This window comes from Salmo salar, chromosome 15, assembly GCF_965601325.2.
Source record: "Salmo salar chromosome 15, fSalSal1, whole genome shotgun sequence".
NCBI lineage: Eukaryota > Metazoa > Chordata > Actinopteri > Salmoniformes > Salmonidae > Salmo > Salmo salar.
The window spans coordinates 63,779,311-63,787,130 of record NC_138305.1 but is presented as its reverse complement, the minus strand read 5'-3'; positions in this window follow the sequence as shown (position 1 = coordinate 63,787,130).

The window sequence follows — 7,820 nt, the reverse complement described above, 5'->3', positions numbered from 1 at the left end:
ATTGTTTGCAGCGTTCACAACCTGCTAACCTACAAGAAACAAGAAACATGTTTTTCATTGTCTTTTGTTTGGAGTGCTCAATGTGAGCAATGAGTATGTGTCTGGTTTCTCTGTCCTGATAATGTTGATGGAGCTCTTGTTCCTGAGCACGCATATAAGTACCTGGCCTGCTGTGTGGAATAGTAGAAAATGGTATTTTTGTTTTTACATCCATTGCGAATGATTTTAATGTATATTGAAACTATAGTTCCTCACAGTAAGCTATTTGAAAAATCTTTACAACAATCATCAATCCTCCGTGTGAAAAAGCAATGGAAGACATATGCCTACTGCTGCATTGGCCGATAGGCTATGAGTTCCATACGTTTATTACTTTAGCCGCCAATGGATCGTGGTGTATCAATGTGTCCATATGGCAGAGGCTGGTGATCTCACATTACTTGACTTTTAACTTTAAGATGATCATTTTAATTCCTATTTTTATGATTAACCACGTGACAATGATTTTGAGAAACAAAAACGTTATTGAAATAAAATGGTTCCACTAAAATGCGCATAGGGAAATCATAACTGGCACGCAGAACGGTAGAAATCCTAGGATAAATCGTAAGCATCCCCAAACTTGAAACTCACGTGCCCCCAATGTAGTCTTTATGAAAGAATTGACTCCACATCCATGGTTGGATTTTGGCTATAGGCTACTTTGAAGCAAGGTAAGACATTCATGTTAAAAAAATTAAGTATGTTTTCAAAATGCACACTTCCTCCAGCTCACATCGTAAAGTGGTGGGTGACACGCTGATAGCCTGTTGCCTGCACTTGAATGGTGAGTGGGAGGTGTGCTTCAATTACCGGTTGAGAAAAAAATATAGTAGCTCTTTTCAATTGTGCACCAAAACTGTTTTTAACATGCAATCGCATTTAGACCAGCTGGGAGCTGCAGGACAAATCCTTCTCAAAATAGGCTCTGTATGCTGTGTGCGTGTGACAGCTGTGTTGGATAGCCTAAATAAGATATGCCCACATGATGACTAATGAAAATACACACAGGCCAATTTAATTCCACTAAACTATGTAGATTAATGTAGAGACCGAAAAGCATAAAGGTATTGATAAGAGAATTATCTAATGAAGGTAAATGAATCAATAATCCATTATGAATTAGTAGTTATGTAGCATGGATAATAAACTGTAAGTCAATGTACTGAACGTTAGTCCCATCAAGTCTAGACATGGGTGTGTGAGATACCGGGAGGAGCCTTCAAGGTTCTATGGGGAAAGGAACAGGCACTGCTGGAAAAGTGGTGGCAGGTCAAGGAAGAGATACTGTTCACCTACTGTCTGTGCGTATGTGTGTGCATAGGTTATCTACTTTTGGGTGTGGATGTGTGTGCGTAAGCGGAGAGAGAGGATAAAATGAACATCTTTGCGATTTGGACTTCAGAACGTTGTCTGAATAAAGCCGTATGAATCTTTTGCAGAAAGCTGAGTCCTTGCCTAATTATTAACCCAGTGTCTTACAAACCCTGGGGATTAGTCAAGGCTTATTGATTGTTAATTTATAGCATTAGGATAGAAAAATCCTTTGACAGGTATTTACGTCGACTGGTATTTCATCAAAGAATAAAATGCATTCCTTCACAATTTTTTTCTCCAGTCATTTTGTTCAGCAAAAGTTTTATTTATCGGCTTTTCATTGGATATTTTTTTTACCAAAATCCAGCAATTGTTGACTAACTGACACACACACACACACACACACACACACACACACACACACACACACATACACACACACACATATATATATTTTGGGGGATTTCATGTAAAGGACATACACAAAATAGTCAAAATTGGTGAAGTGAAATGAAATGAAAAAAATAACTTGTTTCAAAAAATAAAAAATAAAAAAATAAAAACCCAGAAAAGTGGTGCGTGCATATGTATTCATCCCGTTTGCTATGAAGCCCCTAAATAAGATCTGGTGCAACCAATTACCTTCAAGTCACATAATTCGTTAAAAAAAGTCTGCCTGTGTGCAATCTAAGTGTCACATGATTTGTCACATGATCTCACTAACTATACACCTGTTCTGAAAGGCCCCAGAGTCTGCAAGACCACTAAACAAGGGGCACCGCCAAGCAATGGTTGGGTTATAAAGGGGTTGGGTAATAAAAAAATATACAAAACTTTGAACATCCCATGGAGAACCATTAAATCGATTAATAAAAATGTAAAGAATATAGCACCACAACAAACCTGCCAAGAGAGGGCCGCCCACCAAATCAATCGGATCAGGCAAGGAGGGCATTAATCAGAGAGGCAACAAAGAGACCAAAGACAACCCTGAAGGAGCTGCAAAGCCCCACAGCGGAGATTGGAGTATCTGTCCATAGGACCACTTTAAGCCGTACACTCCACAGAGCTGGGCTTTACGTAAGAGTGGCCAGAAAAAAGCCATTGCCAGAAAAAAAGCCAAGAAAAAAAATAAGAAAACACGTTTGGTGTTCGCCAAAAGTCATGTCGGAGACTCCACAAACATATGGAAGAAGGTACTCTGGTCAGATGAGACTAAAATTGAGCTTTTTGGCCATCAAGGGAAACACTATATCTGGTGCAAACCCAACACCTCCCATCACCCCGAGAATACCATCCCCACAGTGAAGCATGGTGTTGGCAGCATCATGCTGTTGGGATGTTTTTCATCGGCAAGGACTGGGAAACTGGTCAGAATTGAAGGAATGATGGATGGTGCTAAGTACAGGGAAATTCATGAGGGAAACCTGTTTCAGTCTTCCAGAGATTTGAGACTGGGACGGAGGTTCACCTTAGGGACAATGACCATAAGCATACTGCTAAAGCAACACTTGAGTGGTTTAAGGGGAAACATTTAAATGTCTTGGAATGGCCTAGTCAAAGCCCAGACCACAATCCAATTGAGAATTTGTGGTATGACTTAAAGATTGCGGTACACCAGCGGAACCCATCCATCTTGAAGGAGCTGGAGCAGTTTTGCCTTGAAGAATGGGCAAAATTCCCAGTGGCTAGATGTGCCAAGGGTATAGAAACATACCCCAAGATACTTGCAGCTGTAATTGCTGAAAAAGGTGGCTCTACAAAGTATTGACTTTGGGGAGTGAATAGTTATGCACGCTCAAGATTTCAGTCGTTTGTCTTATTTCTTGTTTGTTTCACGGTAAAAAATACTTTCAAAGTGGTAGGCATGTTATGTAAATCACATGATACAAACGCCCCAAAAATCCATTTTAATTCCACATTGGAAGGCAACAAAATAGGAAAAATACCAAGGGGGTAAATACTTTTGCAAGCCACTGTACATTTAAATGGTATTAATATTAATTTGCATATATTTCCATTAATTCCCATATATTCCCGTTAATTCCCACGGAAAGTTTCCACCTCTGAATATTCCTCAAAATGTGCAATCCTAGTGTGGACACACCTACTCATTCAAGGATTTTTCTTTATTTTTGCTATTTTCTACATTGTAGAATAATAGTGAAGACATCAAAACCATGAAATAATCATGTAGTAACCAAATAAGTGTTAAACAAATCAAAATATATTTTCTATTTTAGATTCTTCAAAGTAGCCAACCTTTGTCTTGATGACAGCTTTTCACATTCTTGGCATTCTCTCAACCAGCTTCATGAGGTAGTCACCTGGAATGCTTTTCCAACAGTCTTGAAGGAGTTCCCATATATGCTGAGAACTCGTTGGCTGCTTTTCCTTCACTCAGGTTGTAAGGCAATAAAACAGGAAAAATGCCAATGGGGGTGAATACTTTCACAAGCCACTGTACACATACACAGTATAGAGTCCAGCAGTCAGCAGTGTTCCACTGGAAAGCAGTCGTCCTCCAACCCTATGTGCACGTTAGGAAGGCCGAGTTCCCAGGGATGTTATTTTAACAGTGAGGGAGCGCAGCTGTTACAATACAGGCCCCAAACAAAAATATCACATAGAATAACAGAAAATACAAACCCTGCTCAGGCCCAGCTATCTTTAGCGTGATATAAAACAAACTGGCAATAAAATAATGAATAGACCCCCCCCCCCAAAAAAAACAATGTTACCCCTCCAAAACCCTCCTCTGTGTGATTTATGCCAACATAACTCCAACCTCCCCGCTCTAACTCCCCATAATCTCCTGGAGTTTGGTGTGTCATCGGGTTCTGTGGAAGATACCACTGTTTCGCTACAGAGGGGTGCAAGGAAGCGTTCAAAGGGTAAAGTTCAGGGAGCAAAGAGGTTTAAAAAAGGGAGAGTGTGCACATTGTAAAGAAAAATCATAAACAAAGATCTGGGATCCGTTAACCATCTCAAAACTCTAGCCTTGATGCAACATGCAGCTCCTAACTATCCAACCCCCTGCTCCCTTGGCAGAAAGTACCAGCAGTTTTTTTTTTGGTTGGTGAGAACCAGACTTTGCTGATTGGGCACAAATGAGTCAGCTCACTCCCAGGACCCCGTCCAACACATCCCTAATCAGATTAAAATAGATCCAACCGTTCACCTGAGACAATAATTCACTCCCCTAACTCTCTCCATCGCCACAAACAACAAGGAAGGCTACACGACAGTAAAAACAGCTCACCATCGTGCCACTAAATCATAGGTCATAAAACCTCATAACTAATAAAAAACTCCATGAACCTGAACCTCTGCTCAGCCAGCCGGTACATTACAAAGTTAGGGCATTATCAGTCTCATCTGATTGCTCATACGGTTAAAGGAAAGAAAAACAACAATGTGTCAATGAACTCTGTATGAGAGAACTTGACTAGGAGAGTAGCAGACATGGGGTGATAAAACTCAAGGCTAGATTGTTGGACAGGTTTTATTGTAGCACATTTTTGGAAGTGTAAAAGAGTGCTGGTATGAGAGGTACGTCCAGGTCTGATCCTGTCCACTGATTCTGAATGCAACGTCTTGCAGACAATGGCAAACATCCGAGATATAACAAGGATAATACAGTGCTACTGACGTGGCCCGCTACCTAGGACTGTGGGCCCCTTTCTCCTTCTCCATGGCCGACGTGAGTCAAATATTCAAACGTGCTAACCCTCGCAAGGTTGCCGGCCCAGACAGCATCCCTTGCTGCGTCCTCAGAGCATGCGCAGACCAGCTGGCTGGTGTGTTTACGGACATATTCAATCTCTCCCTATCCCAGTCTGCTGTCCCCACATGCTTCAAGATGGCCACCATTGTTCCTGTACCCAAGAAGGCAAAGATAACTGAACTAAATGACTATCGCCCCATAGCACTCACTTCTGTCATCATGAAGTGCTTCGAGAGACTAGTCAATTATCATATCACCTCCACCTTACCTGCCACTATAGACCCACTTCAATTTGCATACGGCCCCAATAGGTCCACTGACTTTGTAATCGCCATCACACTCACACTGCCCTATCCCATCTGGACAAGAGGAATACCAATGTAAGAATGCTGTTCATTGACTACAACTCAGCATTCAACACCATAGCACCCTCCAAGCTTATCATTAAGCTTGAGGCCCTGGGTCTCAACCCCGCCCTGTGCAATTGGGTCCTGGACTTCCTGACGGGCCACCCCCAGGTGGTGAAGGTAGGAAACAACATCTCCACTTCACTGATCCTCAACACTGGGGCCCCACACGTGTGCGTGCTCAGCACCCTCCTGTACTCCCTGTTCACCCATGACTGCGTTGGCCATGCACGCCTCCAACTCAATCATCAAGTTTGCAGACGACAACAGTAGTGGGCTTGATCACCAACAACGACGAAACAGCCTACAGGGAGGAGGTGAGGGCTATGGAATTGTGGTGTCACGTAAACAACCTCTCACTCAACGTCAGCAAAACAAAGGAGATGATCGTGGACTTCAGGAAACAGCAGAGGGACCACCCCCCCCATCCACATCGACGGGATGTGGATAAGGGGGTGGAGAAGGTGGAAAGTTTTAAGTTCCTTGGCGTACACATCACATCATGCCGTTGCCACTCGGTCATCGCTTATTCATATGTGTATATATTCTTATTCCATTCCTTTACTTAGATTTGTGTGTATTAGGTAGTTGTTGTGGAATTGTTAGATTACTTGTTAGATATTACTGCACTGTCGGAACTAGAAGCACAAGCATTTTGCTACACTCACAATAACATCTGCTAACCATGTATGTGACCAATAAAATGTCATTTGATTTGAATCGCATTCTCTGTTGCTCAATAACTCTGTATATCTCTCAACAGTGCATTCGATAAGTATTCAGACCCCTTGACTTTATCCACATTACAGCCTTGGTATTTTTGCCATTTTGTTTCATGGGTGTCATGATGATCCAGCTCCACTATAAAGCAAAGAGGATGCGATATGCCCTAATCCTTGTGGCGCTACCGTTTTCCCCAGGTCCCATTACCTCATAAATAGGTACCGGCCGGCAGAACAAAACCACCGGCAGAGTCTCGTTTGAATGCCACACTGCGGCCCGAACAGCCCCGTTAATATTTAATTGTTGATGAAATGCCCATTTGGTCGGGCAGAAATTCAACGTAGTTCTGTCTTCCCCCTCTCTCTCTCTCTTTCCCTCTTCATCCCCTACTTCCACGACATAAACATTTCCACACATGAAATATGGAGGGAGGGAAATGTACTGGCTGTAACAGCTGAGGACCTCCATCTATATACCATCTTTCAGGGCTTCTTTTCTCTCCTCATCCTTCACTCCCTCCCCTCTTTAGGGACCCTATCCCTCACTCTGACTTGCTTCATCTCCCTCCCTCTATCAGTCTTTTAATGTCCTGTTGTGGTTGACTTTACTAAACAGTGCTATTTGTAAAGAATGTACACTTAACATTCTGACTCAATTCCTCCAGCGGAATATCAAATAAGTCCGTAAAAGTAAAAGAACACACACAAACAAACAGCGCATGTACACACGTGCAGTCTACTGCACATTTACTTCCATAAATTCAAAAACAGACTTCTTCAAACATGTGGTAAGGTTTAGTACAACTGGCATGTTGTCTCAAAGATGACAGTCTATGAGTCTTCTAGGTCTAGCTCAATTCACAAGAACAACAGTTATACCTGGATTCTTAGGACATTATATTTATAGAATAATAGACTGGTTGGTGAAATGTCTCACCCTCTCAGGACTTCACGGCCCAGGTTTGACTATGACCATCTTGGTGTGTGTGTGTGTGTGTGTGTGTGTGTGTGTGTGTGTGTGTGTGTGTGTGTGTGTGTGTGTGTGTGTGTGTGTGTGTGTGTGCGTGTGGCTAGTTGAGCAGTCCTCTGATGGCTGCGGGTGAGATGTTTGCCATGTGGTTAATCAATAACAGGACCATAAAAGCAGGAGAGGAGAACAAACCAACCAACCAAGGGAAAATCTTCCATATGGCTCACTAGACTAACAGGCCAAGGATGGAGGGAGAGAGGAGGAGAGTGAGGAGGAAGATGAATGGAAGAGCAGGAGGAACAGAAGGGTTTTTCCGCCACATTGACGTGAGACAGAATGGAGGGGACTAAGAGGAGGAGAGGGAGAAGAGGGGATTAAAGAGGGAGAGAGAACCTTATGGTTAAGCAAACACTGTGTACTGTACATCTGGAGTGACATCATCGTCCCAGAGAATCAATAACTAGCCACTTCCTGTTTAGTAACTGAAAATCAATGACTGAACACTACCTATCTGCACCCACACACCTGAGACACACACACACCCCCCACATTCGCATGCACACACACAATCGTAGTTAGGATCAGATTATACAGTGACGTCAGGGGGCCTCTATTTCTTTTCCACAGGACCTCTTATG